Raw genomic sequence first — 27,250 nt, 5'->3', positions numbered from 1 at the left:
ATAACCCATCTTTTGTAGTTGAATTTTTAAGGAGTTCCAAAGTTTATATATACATTTACAGCTCCAGAACATGTGTAAGAGGTCCGCCGTTTGATCCTTACAGTATGGACATTTAAGCGAGTTTTTCGAGTTAAATTTATGCAAGCTAAGATGTGTGTAGTAGGCATTATTAAATATCATCAATTGGGTAAATATTAACTTTTGAAGAGAAATTGATTTTATTGTTAAGTTAATTGCTTTTAATATTTTATTTTCTTCTATCAGTGGTATTTTTTCTTTCCAATATTTTGACATGAGTATTTGATTTTGGTATTTCAGATCTTTTATCAGTTCACTTGTAGAAGTTATAAATTTGGTATCCTGTCCAAGAGTTAACCATAAATTTGAGCAATTAGTTAAAGTTTCTTCATTGATTCTGAAATCTCTGAAATAATTTATGGAAAGATCCTTTAATTGTCTCAGTATTATTAAGTAGGATTTAGGGAGATTCATCCCCTGTAATATATCGTGAATTGAAAGATTAAGATATGGGTACATATCAAATAAAGTTAAATGAACTATAAGTGGATATTTTTTAAGATCTATTAATTGATTATTTATTTTCAAATTCGGGTTCTTATGAAAGGGTTGAAAAATCATCATATGTTGCAAGAGGTTTAATGATTGGAAAAGATTTTGTATTAAAATTATGTATACTCCAATATGCTCCATTAAAGGAAATAATTTAAGGGTATCTTTACTTAAAAAAGGTAAAACTTTTGGATTAATATTCAAACTTACAACATGTTTATGATTCATAACCACCCATTTAGGTGACCATTTACTACTAGATATCTCATAGTTAGCTATTCTTAAAATTCTATTAGAATTTATTATTAAATAGTATATTTCAAAATTAGGTAAATCTAGGCCTCCTTTGTTTTTCGGAGTCATCAATTTATCATATGATATTCTAGTTTTCCTAGGTTCCCATATAAATTTAGCCGATTCTGTATGAATTTGTTTGAAGAATTTCTTAGGGATCAACACTTGAGTGGCTCTAAAGATGTACAAAATTCTGGGTAGCACATTCATTTTAATAATTGAAACCTTTGCCATTGTTGGTAATTTCAGATTATTCCATCTTCTTAAGTCAGACAATATATGATCCCAAAGTAATTTAACATTATTCACATAGAAATCGCTGTTATCTGTGGAAAAGACAACACCCAAATATTTTATTTTATCCTCAGATTAACTTGTCCTACCAGTGGTAAAAGAGTAAAGGGTTTTGGTGTTTTTAAAGGAAATAAGTTGTTTTTTTTTAAGGTTTATCTTGTAGTTGGATATCTCTGCAAAATCATCCACTGCTTTTAATATTTTTTTAGTATCTGAAACTGGAGTCATACAATAAATGTTGAGATCATCAGCAAAAGCAGCCATAGATATTTTAGTACCATAAATTATTGGAGCATTGTGGTATATATTTTGTTTAATATGTAAAAATAGTGGTTCTAAATATAGATTAAATAATATAGGAGATAAAGGACAGCCCTGACGAGTTCCGTTTTTAATTTGTATCCTTTTAGAAAAATTTTTATTGATATATAAAGTTGTATAAGGTTTATTATATAATATTTGTAATGTTAAAATAAATTCTTGAGGTATATTAAAATATGGTAAAACAAACAAAAATTTCAAGTTAACTCTATCAAATGCTTTTTGTGCATCAATAATGAGAGCATAAACATTAATATTTTTTTGACATGCATAAGAGATTAATGTATGGAGTGATAAAGTATTGTCAGTAGTTTGTCTGGCATTTATAAATCCGGCTTGTTCATTAGATATTATTAAATCTATTACCTTCTTCAATCTATTAGCTAAAATAGATGTCAGAATTTTCATATCAATATTTAAAAGAGAGATAGGCCTATAGTTATCTAGATTTTGAAGATCTGTATTTTCTTTAGGTATAATAATTGTTCTGGATGCATTAAAGTGAGGGTTATTAATTTTATTGTTAATTATATAATTAAATATATGTGGAAGTGTTTTGCCAAAGCTACCACAAAACGTTTTATAAAACTCTGCGGTCAAACCATCTGGTCCTGGTGCTTTATGAGATTTCAACTTTTTAAATTATATCTATTATTTCCCCAGAGGAAATTGGCTTAATTAAGTCTATTTTGGAGTTATCATCTATTTTCGGAAAAATAATTTTTTGTAAAAAATCATTATTAGTCCTATTTGTGAGAGATTCCTGTTGATCACCATAGATTTGGGAATATATCACTTCAAAGATGCTCATAATATCTTCAGATTTTGTATATCTATTATTTTTGAACTGTATTTCAAGGATTTGAGAAGGTATTTTCGATTGATTAATGATTCTAGCTAATGCCCTTGATGGCATTTGAATATGGTTAGCATATCTTACCAACAATTTATGTTCATGGAACGACAACCTACTATTTTTGATCAAAAAGAGCTCCTTTTGACATTTTAATAGTTCTTTTTCTGTTTGTTGGTTATATTTCGTAATTAAATCCTGATCTAATGTCTTCATTTTAGTTTCCAGTCTTTGTAGATCTCTAGTTTGTATTCTTTTATAATAGGTAGCTTTTTGAAGAAAGATCCCTCTTATTTGTGCTTTGGTTGTCGCCCATTCAACATCGGGTAAATGTTGGTGTTTGGATAAACTAGCTAATAGAAGCTCAAGAACAGCTTGAGTTTCCTGAATTATATCTTTTTTATTTAATAAATTTGGATTTAGGGTCCAATTGTACCCTCTGTGCGGTAAGCTATTTTTAAGGTCTTTATTAAAATTTAAAGAAATTTTAGAATGATCTGATAAGTAACGAGCTTGTACAGAGACACAAGGATCTAAATTAATTAGTATTTCTGAGATCAAGAAAAAATCTATTCTAGACCACATTTTGTGACAAGTTGAATAGGATGTAAAGTTATTTGTATTAAACTGATTGTTTGTGTATTTAAAAGGATCATATAATTTAAAGTCAACTTTAAGTTCACTTAAAGCTATTAGTGCTTGATTATTGAATGACCTATGTGTACTTGATTTATCCAATTTAGGATCTTGATACGCATTCCAGTCCCTCCTATGATTATGTAAGAATTATTATATTGATGTAAAATGGAATAAAGTGATGCTATAAAAAACTGTTGATTGTTACATGGTGCATATATATTAAGAAGTAAAATAGGTTTGTCATTAAGATTGGATGAAAGAATCACGTAGCACCATCTTCCCTCTTTATCTATTTTAGAGTCTAGAATTTTTTCTTGGTATTGGTTTTTTATAACTATCGCAACCCCCGCACTATTAGTTTTACCTTCCGAGGCTATAACCTCTCTGATCCATTTCTTTTCCTTAATAACTGCCCACTGATCATTAGTCAAATGAGTTTCTTGAAGTAAGATAAAACATGCCCTAGTTTGCAAAAATAAATGAAGAAACAATTTCCTCTTTTTCAAGTTCTGGAGCCCTTTCGTATTCCATGAGTCTATTTCCCACATAGTACGATCTTTAAATTAATTAAATGTACTTTAAGTTGGACAAAACATTATACATTCAAATATAATTTCAAAAGGTATATTCTCTGGAAGCATTCTTGAAATCCCGTCCCACACCAGTGCCTACCCACTAAACCCCTGGACCAGGACATACATAGATTTTTCACACTGTTAAACATTGTACAGATTAATAACATTACTGAATATATGTTCTTTAGATTAAAATATATAACATCTATATCATGCAAAAAAACCTATGTCTAGTACAACTAAATCTACAAAGCCTAACCTATACATTCCCTATTAAACACTGCTAAACATCTACATCTCTTGTTCTATCAATTTAGATAAATATGTCAAGGAAAAAGGTCTTAACATATATTAGTCTTGTCATTCCTCTCCAATAAATTTCAAATATCTATCGAATGTTAATAATTTGTTGTGTCTTACTAAGAATATTCTGGAAGTAATAAAACTGATAAGTTTATGTAATATATAAGAAACATAGCTTAAGAATATATAAATGTCAATATTTAAACCTCATGAAATCAAATATGAGACACTAAGCAGTGTTATGAATTACAGTAATTAACTTGTAGACAATCTATAATTTATAGTAACACTTAAGAGAAAAACAAAGAAAAAATAAATAAATAACCACGTCGGTGTCATATTAAAATCCTACGTTGTTTACCTATTCCAGATTTAATCTGAGACCACTAATATCTATAAATAAATTGAGGGCTGGAACTTCCCTTTATCACCTAACGTAATTATATAGTTGCATGACAACTAAATAATATAGCAACCATAGTTATCAGTAATCCCAGTATAGTAGTTAATTGTATATAAACCATTTCTATACCAAAATTCGGTAAACCAGCTTATATGCCTAAATCGTCATTCTAACTTGTATCTATTAATAGCCTAATTTAAAATTAGCCTGATAACTAGTCAAACTCTTACAATATTGGTTAACCAACAGAGCAGCACCTCGCAGATGCTTCTGCGTACGTTAGGGCATATTGCCAGCAGCCGATAGGTCATTGTACATCTAATCAACAATTACTACAAAAACGCCTATTATTTAGTTGTTCTATTGGCCTTTAATGATGTAAAATCCACTACATCTATAACACCTTTTGTTCAACTTACATTATTCAATAAATGTTACTAAAACCTCTGATAATCAGTTATCCAACAACTGAAAACACCTTTTATTCAGGTGTCATTATTTAGTAAATATTACAGAAAGAAAAATCATCCAGCGAAGCCCAACACTGCTAGAGCTCATCATTTTTTTTTTTTTTTTTTTTTTACTTGCGGTATTAGTGCACAAACAGCAGTGTTGGATTGTAGTACATTGAGTTATTTTAGAACTTCAGCATGCAGTGAAATATTTCTAGTAATAAAAGATGCCCCTATTTATATAATCCCCATTTACTAAGGTGATCCATATTCTAAAAAGTTGTTTTACATCTTACTTTATTGGTACACTTGCAGAATCCTGACACTGTTTACTTTCCTTTTACAATCCTAACTAACCAAAATGTATCAAAAAATTGAAGCCTTGTATTTTGTTTGCAAGCCTGTCTACCCACTATCTGCATGTGAACATCATACTACAATAAACCTAGTCCTGTATTATTATAAATTCCTATGAGCTTCTGTTGATATTCTTTTATAATGATATGTTTGTTTTGACTAGAAATCAAATTTTAAACCTTGAGATCCATTCCATTTTTAACATCAAAAACATGTAACTGACAACTACAAAATAGATAAACTGATTTGTAAAAACATGTGCGTGTTAGGGGTGAGGTTTTCTAGTATATATTCTGTTAGACACAACATTGTTAAAGAACCACACCATTACCTGAAACAATTGTATACCTGGGTAAATTAAATGTGTACTATGAGTCAGTTAAATGTTTTCTATGTGCTTATAATTTGAACAAGTTTTAATAATACAGTCTATTTACAGTTTTCTTCTTTAAACACAGTTTTTCAGCTTCCTACGCCTGGAAACCTGCCTTCGAGTTCGCGACGGGGGACCCTTTAAACAAGCAGACTTCCGGATGTGCCACATCAAAACCGGACCCTGAACAGCAACAGAAGCATTTCCTGTTTCTTCGTGAGAAAATAGAGTTTGTGGGAGCCATAAAAACTCGGAGATGCCTCGCGAGCGATCAGGAGCTACAAAACAAGTTCTTATCAGATTAAGAAGAGGCCTGGAACACTAAAACCTAAAACAAAGGATTAAGAAGCCTCAAGTTAGAGCAAAAAAACAGATCCGACCTCTGGTATTGTAGCAGTCTCAACGGAGAGCCAGGTTAACCCTCTGAAGCAGGCAAAGACTTAAATATCTTCAAAAAGGTAGATTTTGCTTCTTTTTTTGTGGAAACAATATTTAGAGCCATCGACTGTGAATATTAGTGTATTGGGATACTTCATTTGAAATTTAATTTGTTTTTCAATAAGAAACTTGCAGTATGAAGATATTGCTTATCTAGCTTATCTTATTTGAAGAGGCAAATCCTGAGCCAAAGAAACTTTATTGTTGTTCCACATAATGTAACCTCCGTTCTTTTTAACAGTTAATATTATTTTATTTACACCTTGGTAATTAAGAATTTTGACATACACTGGTCTTGATATATTTGATGCCTGCGCTTCTCTCAAAGCTCTATGGGCTCGCTCTATTATTATTTTTTTAGCTGTGTCAGAGTCATTAAACAGTATTGTAAATATTTGTGTAATGGATGGAATTAAATCATTATATTGAATATTCTCAGGTATCCCTCTGATAATTATATTATTTCTCCTGGATCTCGCCTCTAGATCCAGGATTTTAGCTTGCATAGAATGTATGTCCAGATCATGAGTATCAGCTTTTTTAGCCAGCAATGTTATTTTATCTTCATTATCAGATATTCTAGCTTAAGATTTGTCCATTCTTTCGAGAATTTGACTACAGGAAATGCCAAAAGACTGTACCTGAGTAGATAGCTCTTCCAAAGCTTCTTGAATGGGTAACAAAGCAGTTTTGATATCTTCCATGTTCACCAGCTGGTCTGGTTTATTTTTATTCCCTGATTTTGGAAGTTCCTGTTGTTTAGTGATTTTCTGCCTTTTCGAAGTTAAATCTTTTTCTGGTGATTGAAGTTCTGACAATTTAGTTTTTGTTGTTGTTGTATCCATACTTTTATCTTGTTTTTGACATTATAAATCAGTACTGCCCTTTACTGTAGCTTGATAGTAAATAGGCCAAGTTTGTTGTTCAGACAGTTCTTTTGTTTGACACTCTCTTCAGAGTCAGTCAATCAGATCTAATCCTGTTAAGATCTTTGATTTCCCCAGGTTCATTCACCTCTCACAAGATATTTGAACGGAGTAGATTTAACTTATCAAAAGATTGTTGTTAAATAGCTCGTAGTATAGCTTCAGGGTTAGATTTTCCTCAGGATATATGAAGAGTTGTAGATTTGCAGTGTTCACAGAATGGCAGTCATCTTTGAATCCCACATTAATGCTTCTAAGAGGTGAGCCTGTACCAGATTTTGTGAGGACTGGACTGTTTGAAAATTATCAGCTATCATAACAGAAGTGGGAACAAATATTATGTTCAGTGGTTTGTGAGTAATCATCTATCTTAGGATGCAGTCAGGGCTGTGTAAGCTCTGCCAGCTTTTTCTGACAAACCAGCTTTCAAAATACTGAGAATAAATAATCAACCTTTCATAAAGCTCTAACCAATCTTATGCTAAAAATACCCATCTATCCCTTTACTTACTTGACTGCTCAGTAAGGCTGCAGTACTGACTGCTTTGACATTTTGTACCCCATCTGTAAAACATGCATCTATAAATATGTGGTAGTTTCTCATGACATTTTTCAGAGGACTGTACTGGGATGAATACCTTTAAAAGTCCTCTCACTCAGATACTCTGGTGTAATCACATCTTGAATTGTAATGAGAAAATGTTGTATTGTGTTGTCTTTTTTTCTGTCTTAGCTTTTAGGTTAAAAGTATCACTTTTGTACTGAAATGCATAGTATTTTTAGGTCTGATGTTATTGCAAGTAATAGCAATATATGTTTTCAAAAGCTTTAATAGTTGTTACATGTCAGAACTCCTATATTAAAGGATTGACCACCATGACTCATGACTCTTATTAGCAAACTAAAGAAATAGTATTTACACACACGTGACACAAGCTGAACCCAAGCAGCCTACACTCGACTATAGATTGCCTCATCAGAGATCTGTAGGCTGGCATACATTTTATTCATTTATTCATTAATTTATTCAGTTTGTTTACCTGGAGAGTCAAACTTGACTGAGCTAATTTCCAGAGGCCCAAGTAAAATAGATCCTTTACAGTCACAAGATAATGTAAAACAATGTAAAAAAAAGTCAGTATAGTATAATATAATGAGAAATAGTTGCTGAATTAACAAACAAATATTTAGAAATATATGTTATATGGACTAGGATCATTTAGTACCTGGAACTTTTTCAGATTTGTTCTACTATCAGTTTTTCACTTCTTCGTGGTTTCTTTAACAATTGTATGCAAGAAAATGTTCCTCATCTTGATACCATTGTCTTTTTCTTATTTTGTATCAGAGACATATTTTTAGAGGATTCAGTAGTAACATGTTGACTGTTTGAAAGACAAATTAGCAGTATTTTTAATGAAAGAAGCTCTCACAAGTTACTTCAACTTGCCCTGGTCTGAATCACTTGATACTGCATCGTGATTGACACATACCTCACATTGTCCAAAGAGCAAAAAAGTAACCATTTAGAAACTTAAAGCAGTGGCTAATACACCTCTTTCTCCTTGAGATGCTTCTTTCCTGGTGTTGAATGACTCCTGGAGGACTAGATGCCAGATTTCTTTTGCTGCAGCGACATCATCAAAACCTGTTATCCAATGCTGGCTTGGTCAAACAAAGGTTCACAAGAAGGCACTGTGACTTCTAAAGAAGTTTCTTCACTGACAGAGCCTTATCTCTGGTGCACTGAACCAGTCCTGGAACAACTTCCCTGCTCACTGCCAATGATAGAGCTTGAAAAGTTGGTGTGTTTCATATTGGACATCATAGAAGAAAAACTTGTGATCATTTTCCTGTGAGGACAGAAGTGCCAGTAGCCAGTCTTGGTACTCACAGGCCTTGTCTGTAGAAGTCCCATGGTCATCGGCTCCATTAGCAACATTCTCAGTGATGTCATTAGTGTCTTCGATAATGGGTCAGTCATTGAAGTCAACAGCCTCATTTTCATCACTCATCTGTTCTTGCTATAGTTACGACTAATAGGGGAATACCACCGTAGCTGCAGGTGTTAGCAACCTGAACTACAAACACAGGTGTACTTCCACATGACTTACCTCATTTCCTGTACTTAATGTTGTACACTATGAATCTTCCAGTGACGGTACCTACTATTTCATACATCAGTGATTAGCAGTATCCAGGCTTTCACAGCTCAAATCCCAGCAGCTCCAGTGTGTGTGATTATCAGTTGGGTCATCACTTCATAGTTCCCATTAATGCTCATGCTACCATTTGAGATGCCATTACAGGCCCTAGCCCTGGTAACTCAACAACAGTATAGAGTGATGCATGCCTTTCCAGGGGGTCTCTCCAGAGTATCTGTATAATTGTCTGTGGCACAATTAATCAAGAAGTGCCTCACATCATTTTCAGACTCAGAGCCCTCTCCAAAGAGACCCTGACAAATCTAAGAGCAAGCATATTAGATGCTAAAACACCTTCCCATATCTGACTTTGATGACAGAGGGATTAGTCTCCTTCAGGTCACCTCAAGAACACTCAAGCATTGCAGAAATTCAGCAGCTTTTGCATGAAAAAAGGGAAGTGGCCCACAGATGCAACTTCATCCCCACAAAGAAGAATGTAGGTGGTGTTCAGATTCAGCTTGTCAGATGTCATGGATGGTCCCCCCCTTGACCATTATACTAATGGGTCCTAAGACGGAACAACCCAGGTTCAAGGGCACAGATGATTTGGAAGGCTGAAAAAAATCACTGCATCGTACACAATGGGGAGTTTGGTCCAAAACCCCAAAACTGGATTCATTTGTCAGTGCAGCAGGCCTTAAGTGGGCCTCCATGCAGAGAGTCCATCCACCCTCTGGATAGGGAGTCTACGCAGTGAACAGGATAGAAAAGTGCATCTTTGCCTCCTAATCCCTGTCATGGAGGTTGCTAATGTTTTTCTATGCACATGGCTCATTTCCTTGCTGTATTATCCTCCTTCATGAAGTACCTGGTCAATGTGGACTGTAGAGGGTTGTCAGTGCTATGGCCATTGGCATTGGTAAGCACCAGCATGCCTATTCTGTCTGACAGATTTTTTGGAAGACACAGACGACTTTCCTGAATTCCCCTTTGCAGGCCACCTCCTGTTTGGTGAGAAAATTGACAAGCACCCTACGAATATGGAAGACCAGGACAAAGCTCTGACTGCCATTGGAATGCCATTCATCCCCTCTCTGAAAACATTCTCATGTGTTTCAGTACAGTCTACAGTAACTTCATTTGGGAAAAGGAGGAAGCAGGAAGCACTACAGGAAAGGGTCCCTTCAACTGTGTAAGAAATGCTTGCAGGGGCAATAGAAATGCCCACTGCTCAAAAGTTAGTGGGCAATTCACAGATGATCAGCACTGACCCTGAAGCCTTCTCTGACTACTCCCCCCTCCATGCACAAATATGTGATAATGTGGGGAAACTTTTAGTCACTTTCTCCAACCTTGCACACACAGAGCTATAACATATATAGGAAATGCAAAACATTTACTAGAAAAAGAACTATAACATGTGCTTTAGACCTAGCAAATTTATTAGACAAATAGTGATAGTGCCATTTGTACTTTATTTCAAAATCAATGGGCTATTCAGGCTGTATCTGATAAACTTACAGATGGTCCAAGAAAGAATTTTGTTCTAGAAACTTTGGAGATCTGTATTATTAAACACAGTTGCTTCTAAATTGTTTGGGAGATTTACTTTCAAAATTGCAGTATGGCAACTGGTACTTGATTGTTTGTGTGTGTGTGTGTGTGTGTGTGCAGGACCAGCCTTTAGGTAACTGGTGCCTAGGCAAAAGGTCTCCACAGAGCACCCCAACACGACCTGGTGCCCCCATCTTGTTCTACTTGCATCATCCACATTACTGAAAATGCACGGTATTGTTTTATAATAGTAGCCCCCTCTCCCCTGGATGTGCAGTAGCAAGGTCCGCCCAAGACTCACCACATGGTGATTTTTTTTCTTTATCTGCATGAATATTCATTTGGGATTGCCATCATGTGGAAAGCAGATACATAGGGAAAAAAATTTACTATATCACATGCTGCTTATACTGATGAGCAATATAACATTGCCAAAAATGCCCCTGCTAGATTGGCATTCTAGGTGACTTGTTGGCCTATGCCTAAGGTTGGCTATTTGTGTGTCTAAAAGATATACTCAGTGTCAAAGCAAGAGCATCACTATTTGGCACTTAATGTTAACCCTCATAAGCCTATACTCCATGGAGTAAAGGGCCAGGTGCTTCAAACTGTCTCTATATAACAAGTACCTGATAGAAGTGATTTGCCTTGGAAAGCCTCTCTGCACCCTTTTTAATTGAGATCTAACATAAATGTAGGACCAGTGATGGGAGCAACGTGTAACAAAAGCAACTTGTTACTGTAATATATTACAGTTTCTAGTAACTGGTAGTATAATGCATTACTTTTTAAAAATAGTAACAAAGTAATAGTAATATATTACTTGTTTTTAGTAACGTAAATGTGCAAGTTTTAAAATCACAGGTTGGAAGTCCCACCAGAACAGATACTGACTGATCAAAAAAAAAGTTTTTTGCTGCTTAGTGTTTCTGCCCCTTCCATGTTTTCTACCACATAGTATACAATATTACATTACAATTCAGGAAAATACGATATGCTGTTCTTTGTAATACACAACCCTGGGGTAGCTAGAACCCAGCACCTTAAGGACATCTCCTTGCAATACATTGTTGCTTTAAGCATACTTAAAGTAAAATGCTGCACCTCACAGATAGAATATCAATCCTTAGCCCCCCCAACCCTGGAACTAAACTTCACTTCGGCTTTAAAGCAACAACGGATAGAGTGGAAGCACCAAATAAACATTCCTGAGGACCCCTTACCACCATGAATATGCCTAGAAGTGAAAGACTCATTGCATCTCCAAAATAACTGATCTCTATGAAGACACAATCCACAAATAAGAAAATACAGCAAAAAGTACCAATTGTTCATTTTCATATTTACCTCCATATGCCAAAAACAGCCCTTCATGTCAGCAATGATATATTCATCCTAACTTCCTAAATGCCAGGCTAGAACTCCCAGTCTCCCGACTGTGTCTAATATCACCACCACCACATTCAAAGAAACAACCCAAACTATTTCTCAGTCTATTGGTCACAAGCACTATCAATCAAACATTATAGTTACTGGAGGCTGGCTGAGAGCACCATCATGGCATGTTACAAGACTGGGTATAATTTGTCTCTTGTAAGTTTTCGAGGTACCCTTTATAATATACAACTTTTTTGAATGGTTTCAAATTTTATTATCTGCATACTACTTTAGGGCTTCTGCTTTTGTCTTAGAATTGTACACCTGTCTTAAAATTGTTGATTGTAAAAGGCAGACAGCTGTACGCAATGATGAATAATGATAAACAACTATTAGGCTAATTCATCTCTTCTTATTCTGTAACATTTTAAAGTCAGTAATAGTGCTATTTAAAACGTCTCCCTGTTATGATACTTTTATCCCTTTTTATTTTTTGCTTTGACCCTGCCTCTGGCAGTAAGAGGTTGTCACACAAATATTTACACTACTTGGTATTGCTAGCTTTTCATATGCCCATATTGAGACTTTTTTGTAAGTGAGACTTTGCAATGGATAGAATTTTTTTTTTTTGCAAAAATAAAAGCTTATTCTTGTAACATTTGAGTTGCTTATCACACGCACGCCATCGTGGATATAAACACTTGCTCACAAAATTTAAAATAGCGGTTCCATTGAAAGAGAAGGTAAGTAATTGAGTGTGTGTATATATGTGTCCTTAACTCACTAGCTGAATCACAGATAATGATATACTCCTCTTTACTACCCCTCTTGTTCACACCATACCTCCTTACCTTGTATGAAAACCAGTTTCTCATGGGATTTCAGGTCCCAAAAGGCCATACTATCACCCCAGCTGTAAATCCTCCCACCTTCAACCATACTTACAGTACCAGGTCCTATCCAACATCTTGTTCAGTCTATCAACATCTCAACCCCAGGCACATTAGCTCTAGATCCAACACTACCACAGGCTAATAAACAAATTCCTGAAGTTCATCACCAAGTATAGACTTAACCTAATACTTGGTGGTGATATTCACCCCAACCCTGGCCCCACCAACTACAGATACACATACACCCCCCACTTGCAATCTAAACTACAAACCTACAATTAATAGGCCAACTAACTCTCTCCTAGCCTGTCATCTCAATATTAGAAGCATTAATAACAAGGTACATGAATTGCATGCACTTCTGGATGTCCCTGAGATTCTCTGTTTATCTGAAACCTGGTTAAAACCTAACACTACAGACAATGAAGTGTTACCACCTGGGTACAACATAAAAGGCTGGATCGTGCTTCGAGGAAGGGGGAGTGGGGTAGCTGTACTCTATAAATTTGAGTTGAATGTCACCATAGATGTAATACAACCACCTCAGATTAATAACTCAGAGATTCTTGCCACCAAATTGCAACTTAATAAAAATAAATGCATTAATATCATCTGTATGTACATACCCCCAGGTAACAATATATCTACACTTGAAGATATCCTGCACTGGCTGTCATGTCACTACCCCCAAGAAACCCTTCTACTTGGAGACTAACATGGACTCGGACACCTTTTCCTCACAATCCCCAACCACCCATATTAACCTGCATGCATTTACACAAATCATAACCACCCCTACCAGGATAGGTAAACCCAACCAAAAAGAAAGCATACTTGACTTGGGTACTCATAAATAGTCACCCCCAACTGTACACCTCTGGTACCCTCCCTGATGGCCTAAGCGATCATCTTCTCACATATGTAATTAAGCACAAAGCCATTAATTCCCAACAACCCTTACTCAGAAAGGTTAGAAACAATATAAACTTTGACCCTGCCAAATTGCAACAAGAACTAAACTCATGTAATTGGCCTGTTCTAAAACACCTCCCCTTAGAGGAAGCAGCAGCATACTTTAAAGACAAATTCCTTGAGATCCTTGATTAGCATGCACCTGTTTGTTCAAAGTGAATAAAGGCAAAAACTGCGCCATGGCTTTCTAAAGAGTCTAAACTCAAAATTACCCTTAGAAACAAAGCATGGCCTTTATTGCATTCTTCTAAAACCCCCCAAGATCACATTAAATACAGGCAATCCAGGAACGAAACTAAAAAAATCCATTTTACAAGACAAAAAATAATACTACTGTAATTTACAGACAGTAAATCTAAATAACCCTCATAATAAATAACTAGCACAACAAGTGTGTAGGACACACACTACTCCAGCAGTGGTCTTCTACCAGACTTATAAATAGCAATCAAGACTCTACTCATTCTAGCGGAGATGCATCAAATGCATTCCTAAGTGTGCTTTATGATCTTGTTTATGAAATGATAATCTGTTTACCGAATCCATAGTGCATCCTGCCACTGTTAGAATCTTGTTATTCAAAGCATGAAAATAGCCATGGTTATTTACACCAAGTCTAAGACTGTGGACTTCTTGGTGTTAAACCACAGCTTCCAGACCATTCCATTTGTAATCAAGGAATATTTGAACAAGGTTCTGCTCATAACTATTTGTGACAGTTGCATCAATTTTACTGTCATCTGCAAATATACTCAACCATGAATTTTATAACACTGGAATTCTTGAGATGAATAATCAGAATGACTTTGGGTCTGACACGGTTCTCTGGTAGACTCCGACAGCTAATTCTCCTGATAGCTAAGACTTTGTTTTGTAGCCTGATAGAGCAACTCCTTTCCAGCAACCAACAATTAATCCATTTTAAAGTATAAAAATTAACATTCAGCGTATTTAAGGCCCCAGTAATTTCATTCTGTGGAACAGTATCAAAGGCATTAGGAAAATCTGCATGTATATCACATCTGTAGAAAGATCTACATCCAGGGCTGAAATTCTATTAAGACAGAAACTTGCCAGATTGGTCACACCAGAACATCCCATTCAATCCATCCATATCTTAACTAGACATCCTCATTTTTCTTGCCTTCTTTCTCTCTCTCCCAAATCCTCTTCACCACATTGCATTCTCCTTGCCTGTGCCTAAACCATCACAGTCTCTTCACTTTGATCTTCTTTGAAACTGGGGCTGTTCTGGCATCTGCTATGATGATGTAATTCCTTCATCTCTCCCACAGCCTGTATCTTACCACTCATCTCAAGCACTTGTTTTCCAACTTTAACTGATCTTACTTTACTGTCTATGTTTCTGTAACATACAGAAGTACTGGTCATACCACTCTTTTTCTACACCTTACTTTTCAGCTTCCTTGGCAATATTTTGCCAAAATCTACTCCTGACATTCTGTGCCAGTTGGCAGCAGCATCCCAGATTCTAGCTTTGACCTCTTCATTCAGATATATATACACAGCTGTATATCTATCTATCTATCTATCTATCTATCTATCTATCTATCTATCTATCTATCTGTCTGTCTGTCTATATGTGTGTGTGTGTGTGTGTGTGTGTGTATATATATATATATATATATATATATATTCACACACACACACACACATATATATATATATGTATATATATATACACACACACACACACACACACACATATATATATATATATATATATATATATATATATATATATATATATATATATATATATACATATCTAGAGAGAGAGAGACAAATATAGATATACATACATACATGTGTGTGTGGTTTCCTTTTCTTTTGTTGATTTTTTTTTTGAGTAGCAGATAACATAGTGGCAGAATCCCTAGCAGTAGAGCTGGGGGACTTAACTTCTTTGAGACATCATTTTTAATATTAGTTGTATTTTTCAATTAAATGAGTGTAACTTATTGTTTAATCACACAGCATTTGATTAAATTACCAGGTACAAAATTAAAATCTATTTCTGATGAGGTAGTTAGAAGCAAAATGTTACATTTCTGCCTATACTAATATCGGGTTTTACTCCTAAAGTAGATTGTAATATTGGACAAAAAAAAACATTTGCCTTCCCAGTTCCAATGAATATTGATGGTTCCAGTGTAAAAAGGATAATTGATGACAACTGGAAAATACTATGAAGTAACCTGAGTAGCTGGACGTAAACCTCAATTTATTTATAAAAAACAAAACAAAACAAAAAAAAAAACAATTTGAAATCCTAACTGGAACATGCTAATATAAGAATGAATCACTTATTTAGTGGTACTTTGGGGAAGTTTTCATGTCACCAGTGCAAATACTGCAGATGTATTAATACTGCAAGTAGTTATTATTTTAAACATCTTAGTTATACTCTGACAGCTAAAGGTAGGTTTAACTATAAAGGTGAGGGTTTTTTTTTACTTAGAGTGCTGTTGCAGTTGCAACAGTTTCTACATAGATAAAACCAGTAGAAAATTAGCCTTTAGGATTAGGGAATATTTACTTGCTATAAATAAAAAAAAATAATAATAATGCATTGGCTAGACATATTATTTGTTGTAATGATTTTTTGTAAATTTAATTTTCTGGTGGTAGAAAAAGTAGATCAGTTGCACTTCGTAGACCTTTAATAGCTACTTAGAATATTTGGAACTAAAGTGGCAAAGTCTTTTTATGAGATTTGAAACCTGGACTTAATTAAGCTACTTCTGTTAAATGCTTGCTGAAATATAAAACTATTTCATTATTTCTTCTTGTATCTGCATGTATTTATATATTAGTGACCAAAGAGGTTTTGCTTCAGCCTAACATTAGATGGTGTTTTAATAATTAATTCAGTAATATATTTTTAATTAGAAGATATTTTATTGGTTGCCGTGTCTTATGATGTCATTTAATTTAGTGTATTTTGTCTGTATTTTTATACAAGTTATTTCTGAGGAAGTTCTACAAAGTAAAAGAAAGAATGTGCTAAAATTACTGTTTGGTTTTGTGATTTTTGACCTGTGACTGAATTTTGTACTTCACTGCTGTTTTACCCTAAGGGTTGCACATATATATATATATATATATATATATATATATATATATAGATACAGATATATATATATATATATATATATATATATATATACAGATATATATATATATATATATATAAATATATAAACACACACGCACACATGCACTATATATGTATGTGTGTGTGCGTGTGTGTGTATATATATATATATATATATATATATATATATATATACGGTTTCTATACTTGTATTGACTTTTTGGGGGGCTAACTGTCGTATTAGATATGTTTAGCAGATGACATAGTGGCACAATGCTTAGTAGTAGAGTTTGGGGACTTAATGTCTATGAGACACCATTTTCAATATTAGCTGTATTTTTCAATTAAATGCATTTAACATATTGTTTAGTTAAACAGCATTTGTTTGAGAGATGGACAGTGAAATTGGATTTTCAAATTTCCTGGCTTAATGGCTTCATACTATTGACCTATTCTGTTAAAACAGCATACAGAGACTCTCTGCCTGTCTTGCTGCCTTTACCTCATATATTATTCTGTCTTTTCTTTCTGCCATTGCTTCCAAATGCATATTCTAAGATGGGAATAGCAGGGAGGTAATCAGTCTTGTTGCTTTATTTTTAAAGGCAAATTTGGATTAGGGAAATAGTAAAACAGAGTGCTGTTCACCCATGATGCTTGCTAGAGGTGTGTAGTGACTGAAACATTTCAGCAACAAAGAAGTTGAATTTATAATTTTAGGCAACCTACTCAAATAATAGTAAAGTTAGGAATTTTAATGGTTCTGTGCCCCTTAGCAGACAAATTTGTCTAATCTGACTGGCTTTAAGAAGCCTGTGAAATATTCATAAAAAATGATTATATCCTTTCATTGGCATGCATGGGGTTTTGCCCTTCATAATTCCTCATCCCAGAAAAATGTACCCATGCTCTAGTCCCACTAATCAGGGCACATTGTCATCCTTTCTTGATGGGAAGTGAGCCAACAACTGATATGATCTTCATGTCTCTCTCCTCCACTTATTCACTGATCAAGGGTATGAAATGCGTCATTTTGACCACATTCATTAATACATTCTCAGCATCTAGCCATGTTAATGAAAGGTAGACTGTGTTGGTGGTCAGATCACTGTACCTTAGAAAGGAAATGCCCCTTCACAAGTTGAAGAAGTCTCATTCAGAGACATATTTGTTTCTGATAAAACTACCGATGTGAATATTACCAGATTAAGCAGTATCCTAAAACAGTTGTTCTGAATATTGCAGAACTAAGCAATATCATCCTGTTTGATACTAGGTGACTCGTGTTCTCAACTGGATGTTGTAGCATTTGAACTGAACCAGCTAAAGACACAAAATTAACTTGATGGCATTTGCAGCTTAAATCAGTGATTGTGCACTTATGTCCTCCTCATGAAAAAAATTTACATTGAAGATGATATGGAACTGCAAGATCGGGGGAGTCAAGTAGAAATATATACAGTTGAGAAGTGAGCAAGTGCTAAGTATTTTGGAATATATGTCTGTTTACTTACACAGTAGCACTAAAATCCTGTACAACACTTTAACACTATGTATGTCTGTTGATAGCATTGTTTACAGGCTCTTGTAGTTCTACAGATAGATTACTTAAACCAGTGAAATAAAAGTCATGCATTCTTGAAAGAAGATGTAGGAAGTAAACATTCACTCTAACTATCATTCTGTAAAAGATGCTTTTCCACTTACTTGGTGCAATACAGAGTTTTTTATGGACATATCAAAAATGTAGATAAAACCACTTCATCTTTTAGTTACATTCCCTCTTGGGGCTTTAGACCTGGGTGAAGACTGGCAACGTTTGGATACAGAAGGTCCTAACCTCTATGAGAATCACATAGTGCTTAAGTGAAGCTGTACTATGTGCTTAATTGAATTGTACTTTTGTATTACAAGACAAAAGTAAAACAAAAACAAGCAACAGCAATGATTTAATTGAAGTACAGTTAGTCTAGGAGAAAACTTTGGAACCTTTTCATACGCTCATAGGTATATTGGCCCTAGGGCCTATATAAGCCTAGCCAAAAAGATACCCTGGCTTTCGGCAACCAATAAAATTATTTTCCTTTGCCACTGTTGAGCAGAGCACAGAAGTGATCCCCGGGGTGAATTTCCTATTTCCCATCCAATCATCAAGATTTTTCTTGAAGAGTGCTATTGAGAAGCTTTGTTTGATATAGATAAGTAGTTTGTTCCAGAGTATGGGAAGTCTCTCGGACAGGAATCTATCCCTCCAGCATGTTCTGTTTATTGTGGTGACAAGGTTTAGGTCCCTAGAGCGTGTAGCTCGGAGGGATTGGGATTTCTTTAAGTGGAGCATCTGCAACAGCTCTGGGTTTGACATAGCTTTATATGTTAGGCAGAGATCGTCTCTGAGTAGGCAATATGCAACGGAGTAAAGCTGGAGATCTTTGAGACGGTCTGCATAGGGCATCTGTTTGAGGCTGGTAATCCTCTTTGTGAGGTATTTATGCAGTCTTTCCAGTTGTTGTAGATGTCTTCTGAGGTACATACCAAAAGGGGAGTTGTACTCTATAATGGGTCTAATGAGTGATGAGTAGAGGGGAACAATGACATCTTTTTTCCTGGATGAGAAACCTTTTGTGATGAGGTGTGCCACGTAGAAGGATTTTCGGACTACTGTGGCAATGTGATTATCAAAGGAGAGACTACTGTCCACCTGTGTTCCAAGGTCTCTTATCGCACTTTCATTGTTAAGTTTACTATCGCCTATGTGGTAGTTCCTGGGTATAGAGTTTTTACCAAACGGGATGACAGTGCACTTTTTGACATTGAGCTTGAAGCCATGGCTTTGACACCAGGCATCTGTCTGTGAGGCCCTTTTATAGGATGTCCACATCATTAGGAGTTTCGATTATGGCTCCTAGTTTGCAGTCATCTGTGAACTTTGTTAGCCAAAGACTCTGTATTTAGCCTGTACTTCAGAGAAGTAGATACCAAAGAGGAGAGGACCCAGGACTGAATCCTGTGGTACTCCACTTGTCACTGGTCTGAAGTCAGATTTAGAGTCTGATACTTTCACAGTGTGGGTTCTGTCAGTGAGCCAGTTGGCACCCCATCTTGTGACATAGTAAAAATGCAAAAAGCAATAACTGGAACAGCAACCAAAAACCAAAAATGACGATTCAGTTCCAATAAGGCAGTATGCTCAGCTGTAGTGTCTCAAGCACCACTATACATACGCAAATCAGTCCACCAAGGTAGCAGCAAAAATGTTTTAATAAAACACATAAAATACACGTTGTTGAGCGCTTTCATCTATCCATATAGACTTCCTCAGAGCATCTTGTGACATAGGGATTTACACCTAGTTTAGTGAGTTTATTTATAATTTCAGAGTGGGGGATAGTGTTGAAAGCCTTGGCAAGATCTAGATAGGCTGTGTGAACCCTCATCTATGGCTTTGGTGACTGCTTCAAAGAAGTCTATCAGGTTTAGGAGACATGATCTGCCTTTTATAAACCTGAACTGGGCGGGGTCCAAAGTTTGGAGATTACCAATGTCTTTGTTTATAAGTTCCATGATGATACATTCCATGGCTTTGCAGACCAGGCTCGTCAGGCTAATGGGGTGGTAGTTCCTGGGGCCTATGGTGGGCTCCCCCTTTGTGGAGTGGGATAACCATTGCTGTGCACCATTCAGTGGGCATAAAGCCTGAGGTGAGGCTATGAATGAACATGGTACTTAGGTGGGGTGCCAGTTCACTCTGTAGTTAATGTAGAACGCAGCCTGGGATTTTGTCAGGTCCCATGGATGCTGTGTTCTTTGCTTTGGAGAGTGTGGTTTTTACCTGTGCAGCCGTGATTACAGGAACTTTGCATTTTTCCGGTATAGAGATGGGCCCTTTAGGGGGTGAGAGGGGGGTAAAGTTAGCACTGAACCTATCTGCCAGGATGTTGACAATATCAGTTGGTTCTGTATATTTAGTGCCATTATGCTGTAACTCAGAGCAGATCTGAGTGTTGCCATTGAGAATTTTGCCATACCTATAGAATGTTTTATAGTTGTCTTTAGAATCAGTGGCAATTTTGTTTTCGTAACTAGCTTTGGAAGATTTTATGAGGGATCTCAGCTTCTTACTGAGGCTGACCAGGGTGTTCCTCCAATCATGGGATTTTACTCTTGCAACAGTTTCTTTCTTCTGTTGTAGAGTTTGTTTATGGCAGAGGACCACAAGATTGGCTTCATTTTTTTGGAGGATAGCATCTTAGTTCTGTTAGGGATAGCACGATCCATGCACTCGTGCTTATAAAGTGCAATTGTGTAAGATTCAGCAGTCGTACCTCTATTGTCCGTCTGCATGGGTGTCGTGAAGTTTGCCACTTCTGTCTTAAGAAGCATGAAGTTGGCTTTGGAAAAATGTTTATGGTAGTTTCCCTAATGGGGGGGTGGGGATGGGATGTGAATGTCTAGGGTGATTAGCTTGTCATCGGATCTGACCAATGAGGAATTGACCTTTGGTGTGGAACACCAGTTACCCATGTTGGTAATGACCACGTCTAGGATATTGCTGCCCCTGGGGGGGGGTGAGGATAAGTTGATTCAAGGCATTGGAATTTATGAATTCCAGAAAACATTGAGCAAAAGAGTTGGTGCATGAGTAGTTTTCCCAGTTAATGGTTGGGGTAGTTGAAATCACCTATTATTAGGGTGCTGGGTTGCACCCTAATATATTCTAATGTATCTAGAAATGAGAAGTGGGAATCCTGGGAAATGGGGGATATGTAGCAAGCTACAATTTGGATTGTGGTCTTGCCCAGAGTTAGTTGCACTTGGATAATCTCCAATGCATTATGCTGAGCAAGTAGCCTGGAGGTGTGGGTATCTTTAATAAACATGGACACGCCTCCGCCTTTAGTGTTTTGGTCCAGGTTAGGTAGCCAAATGGTGTGGTATGAATTATAGCCTGGTAATGTAGGGGTGCTCTCTGGAGCCTTGAATCAGGTCTCTGGCACTGCACAGATGTCGATGTTCTCCATTTTAAGGAGTGCCTCGAGTGAGTGCATTTTGAGGTTTAGACTTCTAGCATTAAGTAGCATTATCCTCAGATTTTGCTTGCTTGTACCTGTTATGGTGGTGAATTTGTCATTTGAACCTTGCCTAAAAAAGGCATTATAGGGGTGGCAAGAGCCTTAGCCAGTATCCCGAATACCAAGGGTGACAGGTGCAGGCCATCTCTGGCAAAGCATCGTGGTCTGTCGATCATGTCATCCCAGGCAGACAGATACTGGATCCCCTTAGAATCACACCAGAAGCTTAGCCAATTGTTGAAGTCATTCATTTTGCCCTTGTACTGTGGTACCATTCTGTGTGATAGCAGGATGCTACTTAGGGCTAGGGTCATATATCTGCCTGGGCTACAAGATTGGAGAGCTCCTCAATGTCTCTTTTCATGTAGTCCAGAGAGGTACATCTCAGGTCATTCACACCAACACGGACAATGACAGAGTCATATTTGTACTTGTTGTGGAGTGACCTGAGTGTGTGTGTTATGTGGCAGATCTTGGCACCTGACCGTAACTTTCTTCTTGTTTAGCCTGGTAAGTGGAACATCAGTGTGCCTAACTATAGACTCACTTATGACTAGAGTGTTGGGTATGTTGTTATGCCTTATGAGCTGTGGTTGAGTGGCACACTGAGTTTGTGGGCTATGTGTCATTTGGGTTGTGTTGGGGGGTGGAGGTTGTGTGAGTTTCTGCTTTGGGGGGCTCTGTTGCTTGGGCAGATATTTATTGAGAGCCTCCATGAATGTAGGTGTGTGTTGTGTTTTTGTGTGTGTGTTTTGATGGTGTAGGTTTTGAAGGACTATGTGATGATTGTGTTGTGGTGCAGGTGTTTACCTTCTCCTCTTGACTGTCTCATCCAGTCTTGGGTGAAGAGAGCTTTGCTTCCAGTTTGGCTATATAAGTGCATCTCTCACAGGTTGTAGTGTTGGGTGGTAGGAAGAGAGGGTTGTCTGTGTACATGAGGCAATTGCTGCATTGCCCCAAGATGCCCAGGTTCATCAGATAGACAGGAGAAAACACCGGGAGCTGACAGTTAGAAATGCCTTGATAGGTGCTTATTTATTAAGTACTAAAAACTGTTTTCCTCTAGATAAGTGAGGAAAGTTGAGTACTGTAGTATTTAATAGATTATTTAGTGCTTACAACTACTTCTGAACAAGTGCTGAGTTCAAATAAATTAGTGCTAAAACTAAAAAAAATTCTTAGGGAAAATTTGAAGAGCAGATTTTATGGTGCTGGGAATAGTCTAACCCTAACTAAGCAGTGATGCATAAAGTGTATTTTTTTTATAATACTAGCAAATGAGCAAACTGATTTAAACCAATTAACCAATAAGAGCTAAAAACTGAGCCCCGTTCCAACAGTCTTTGACCAGACAAGTTCTAACTACACACTCCCGCCACTAGGGTGCAGGGGAACGTTCTCCAAAAAAAGATGGCCTGGATTAGTGGTCAAGTTATACAAACAAAGCTAGATTCAGCAGGTCTGAATCTAGTCTATGCTACAACAAAAAAGGCATATCAATTTCAGAAAGAAACAGTTCAAATAAGCAGGCACAATAAGCCCCTAACCAGAAACTCCCAGCTCAGAAGGGCGGAATCTACTGTCTCCTCCCACAAGAGTGCAGACCACACCTTCTTAATGTAAAATATACGCTTTTAGAATAACAGACACTAAGCCTTCAATCAGCAACTCCCAACTTATAACAATGTAAGCTATCTGTCCTGCCACAACAGTGCAGACCACAACTTCTTAATGTAAAGCAACTGGTCTGAGGCCCAAGTGCGTAAATCAAAAGCTTAGAATAACAGTTACAATTTAATCAGGCTACTAGCAAGCAGTAATAAATGCAGCAGAATAAATGCAATTAAATACTTTTAAGAAAAGGCAGCAAAAGCAAAATAAAGTAGGAAGAAACACAAATACAGTAAACACAGATGAATAAAGTGCAATTTTTTTTCTGTATAACAATATAAAACGAGCAAACTGATTTAAACAAATTACCCAATTAACCAGGAAAAAGCTGAAAACTGAGCCCTGTTCCAGCAGTCTTTAATCAGACGAGTTCTAACTGCACACTCCTGCCACTAGGGTGCAGGGGAACCTTCTCCAAGAAAGATGGCCTGGATCAGTGCTCAAATTATACAAACAAAGCTAGGTTCAGCAGGCCTGACTATAATCCATGCTACAGCAAACAAGGCACACCAATTTCAAAAGAAACAGTTCAAATAAGCAGGCACAATAAGCCTTTAACCAGAAATTTCTAGCTCAGAAGAGCAGAATTTAGCCTGTCCTCCCACAAGAGTGCTGACCACAAACCTTCTTAATGTAAAATAACTGGCCTGAAGCCCAAGTGCTTAAACCAGAACTAATACACTTTTAGAATAACAGACATTGAGCCTTCAATCAGCATTTCCCAACTTAGAAGGATGTAAGCTATATCTTCTGCCATAACAGTGCAGACCACAAACCTTCTTAATGTAAAACAACTGGTCTGAAGCACAAGTGCTCAAACCAAAAGGCTTAGAATAACAGTTACAGTTTAATCAGGCTACTACCAAGCAGTAATAAATGCAGCAGAATAAGTACAATTGAGTACTTTCAAGAAGAGGCAAAAGCAAAATAATGTAATAAAGTAGGAAGAAACACAAATACAGTAAGAGCAGATGAATAAAGTGCAATTTGTTTCTGTATTGGGTATAATGAGCTAATGAGACTAGACTGGGAGGAGTGTCACAGATCAAATATACAGCAGGGGTGGGCAATTGCAAAGCCACCAAGTATAAGATGAAGAAGATACCAATAGGGACAGAGGGTAGGAAACACACAAAAATTGTTAGACCACTATTTAACACAGCAGGAATAAGGGTGGGAGAAAAAACAGCAATTTCAGCATAGATCAGAAGCCAGCAAATATATATATCTAAATCAATCAAGCAAAAAAATATTAGGATAATGCAAAACTTTAAAGTGCCAAAAAAAACTTATCACTTTATATTTTGTTATCGGTATAGATATATTCTAACACTTAAATGGTGTTAAAAGGTTGATGCTATGTGGTTGGATCATTTTTCATATAATTCCATATTTATGCTTCTCAGTTGTATAATATTAATTGGAAGAGACCATCTTCATTCCAGGTGGCAGCTAAGATTGCAGCAAGCATTTAGAACATTGATGGTTTTCTGTCTGCTGTCATTTAGAACTTTTCTGTTAGCATTTGTTTTACCATTTTTGTAGCAAAAAAGTTAATTTACTGAATTGTGTTATTTTGGGGCCTTTGCTCCGTTGCATTAGAATCTTTCAGTGTAATGACACTCTCACTTTTAAACTTGTTCTTATTGTATTTATTCATCTCTGTCTTGTAATTATTATACTTATCTTCTACAGACGTGACATTCATTTGACATTCATTTATTCATCATGAAAGGTAGAAATGTTTTTGCCATCCATTAAAGGTGATGTTGGCAGCTCACTCTTTCTGTAAAAGCAGCCTCATGTTCCCAGTTTGTCATAAGTGTTAGTGTAATATGGAAGGCTGCATTTAAAATATCAATATCTGAAACACAAAACTACAAAATAAATAAGTAAATAAATAACATGCAGTATGTGTGCTTTTAATACTTCATCTGCTTCCAGCAGTCAGCTCTAAGGTCACAGCCCATTTAAAAATAGTCTTTTTTTTTCTGTGATGCTGACATTTCTAAATGCTACTCATTTAAAACAATGAAATGATCAGTGGAGCAGGATAACATGAGGGCCAAACAGATATCAATCAACATGTTATGTGGAATTCCACTTTCACCCAAACCATAGTTCTCTTTTTACCTTAAGCAGTCCACAGATAAATCAGTTTATGATTAGAAAGCCATATTCCTTAACTTTAAAACCAGGCAAAGGAAGTGCAGTTAAAACTACAGCTCCTGCATGTCACTGTCCGTGGTGCTGAATAGAAGTTAAATTTCAGGAGCTGTAATTAAATATGAACGCTTCCATACTTCATACTTTATTCCTGACACTATTCAAACTGGAATCCCATTCTGACCAAAACCACTATCCTGTCCCTTTTTCAGCCACATAAGACAAAATTCCAAATGTTTGTTTACGTACCTTTCAAGTAGATGTATTTAATATTCATGAAATTAAAGGTGGTATCAAGTGCAGTTATTTCTTATCCTTGAGTGACTGAAAATATATTTAATCAAGTGAAAATTGTCAGATTGCAGTTTTGGTGCACCAACATAGGTGTGCAAGGGAGCTTGCCCTCCCGAAAAAAAATTATGATGTTTTTGTTAGCTGTTTGAGTTTCATCTTTCTACTTCATATTTGGGATATCAGTGTTTTCTGCGGTCAATATTATGAGAAGAAGATCTGTGTCTTTTTCATTATGCGGTTCACTATTTCTTTGCTTTGAGGTTTGTGTATATAATCATATATTTGTGTTCCTAAAAATGCTAGCTGCAGTAATACCCATTCAAGGGCCCTAACTGTACATTGTAATTTAAGCAGTGCATGTTGGCAGGATAGAGATCTCTCCCAAAGGATCCTCTGCCTATGAAATAAACTTTCACTTCATATTAAGCCAACCAGAAAGGATGAGCAGATGGGTATTTCTGAATTCACCCTGGCTCCACCCACCATTATAGATTCAGGGAGCAAATAATGATAGCGGCACTGCAGTCAGTGAGTACCAAATGGCTTGCCAGACTAATTACCCAGTATACATGTATAGACCTATATGTGAAGGTCTCCCTGTAATCCTCAACTGGCTACAGTGTCAAGTACCAGTGAGTGCAAACTGTATCAACTCCTGTTTAATAACCGATTAAGAGAAAAGATGATGTGCCCTCCTGGGATCCATGTTTAAGATATTTGTGGACGTACACTGAGATGGATTCAGTATGCTTATCTGAAGTACCAGGACTTGGTATGTAACCAGTTGACTAATGATCTGTATCTGTATCTATATCTACCTGTCATATATGTCTGTTTATATATGTAGCTGCACTAATTTCACTAACTACACAAATGATCAGAAGTCCAGTCTTCACTTAAAGGAACAGTTCTCCAATTAAAGACTGCCTACAGCAAATAACTGTCAGTAGTATAAATTGGAGAGCATGGTACAGTGAGGATTAGGAAATTCACCCTTTTCTCACTGCAGTGCTATCTCAAAGTTGATATGTATAATACAAGGGGTGGGGGGAGCAGGGGGCTTACCCCCCCCTTGCAGATCCGCGGATAGTTATTTTCTGTAGGCAGTCTTTAATGGTAGAACTGTTCCTTTAAGAGAAGATTGGACTTCTGCTCACTTGTATAGTTAGATGTTCCGGGTTTCATGATTGT

General features: G+C 36.3%; 1 protein-coding gene across 1 annotated transcript in view; it reads left to right on the top strand.

Annotated features, from left to right (window-relative positions):
* Positions 1-27,250, top strand: part of RALGPS1 (Ral GEF with PH domain and SH3 binding motif 1) — a 3,844,659-nt gene that overhangs the window by 292,426 nt on the left and 3,524,983 nt on the right. The window contains exon 2 of the mRNA XM_044058136.1: positions 5,520-5,892. The gene's annotated coding sequence lies outside the window, so the exon portion shown is untranslated. The remainder of the gene's footprint in view (positions 1-5,519; positions 5,893-27,250) is intronic.

This window comes from Protopterus annectens, chromosome 16.part0 (genome assembly GCF_019279795.1).
Source record: "Protopterus annectens isolate FY-2018-M chromosome 16.part0, PAN1.0, whole genome shotgun sequence".
In the NCBI taxonomy this organism is placed as follows: Eukaryota; Metazoa; Chordata; order Ceratodontiformes; family Protopteridae; genus Protopterus; species Protopterus annectens.
Note: the sequence above shows the minus strand (reverse complement) of the source record. Positions and strands in the feature narration are given on the sequence as shown.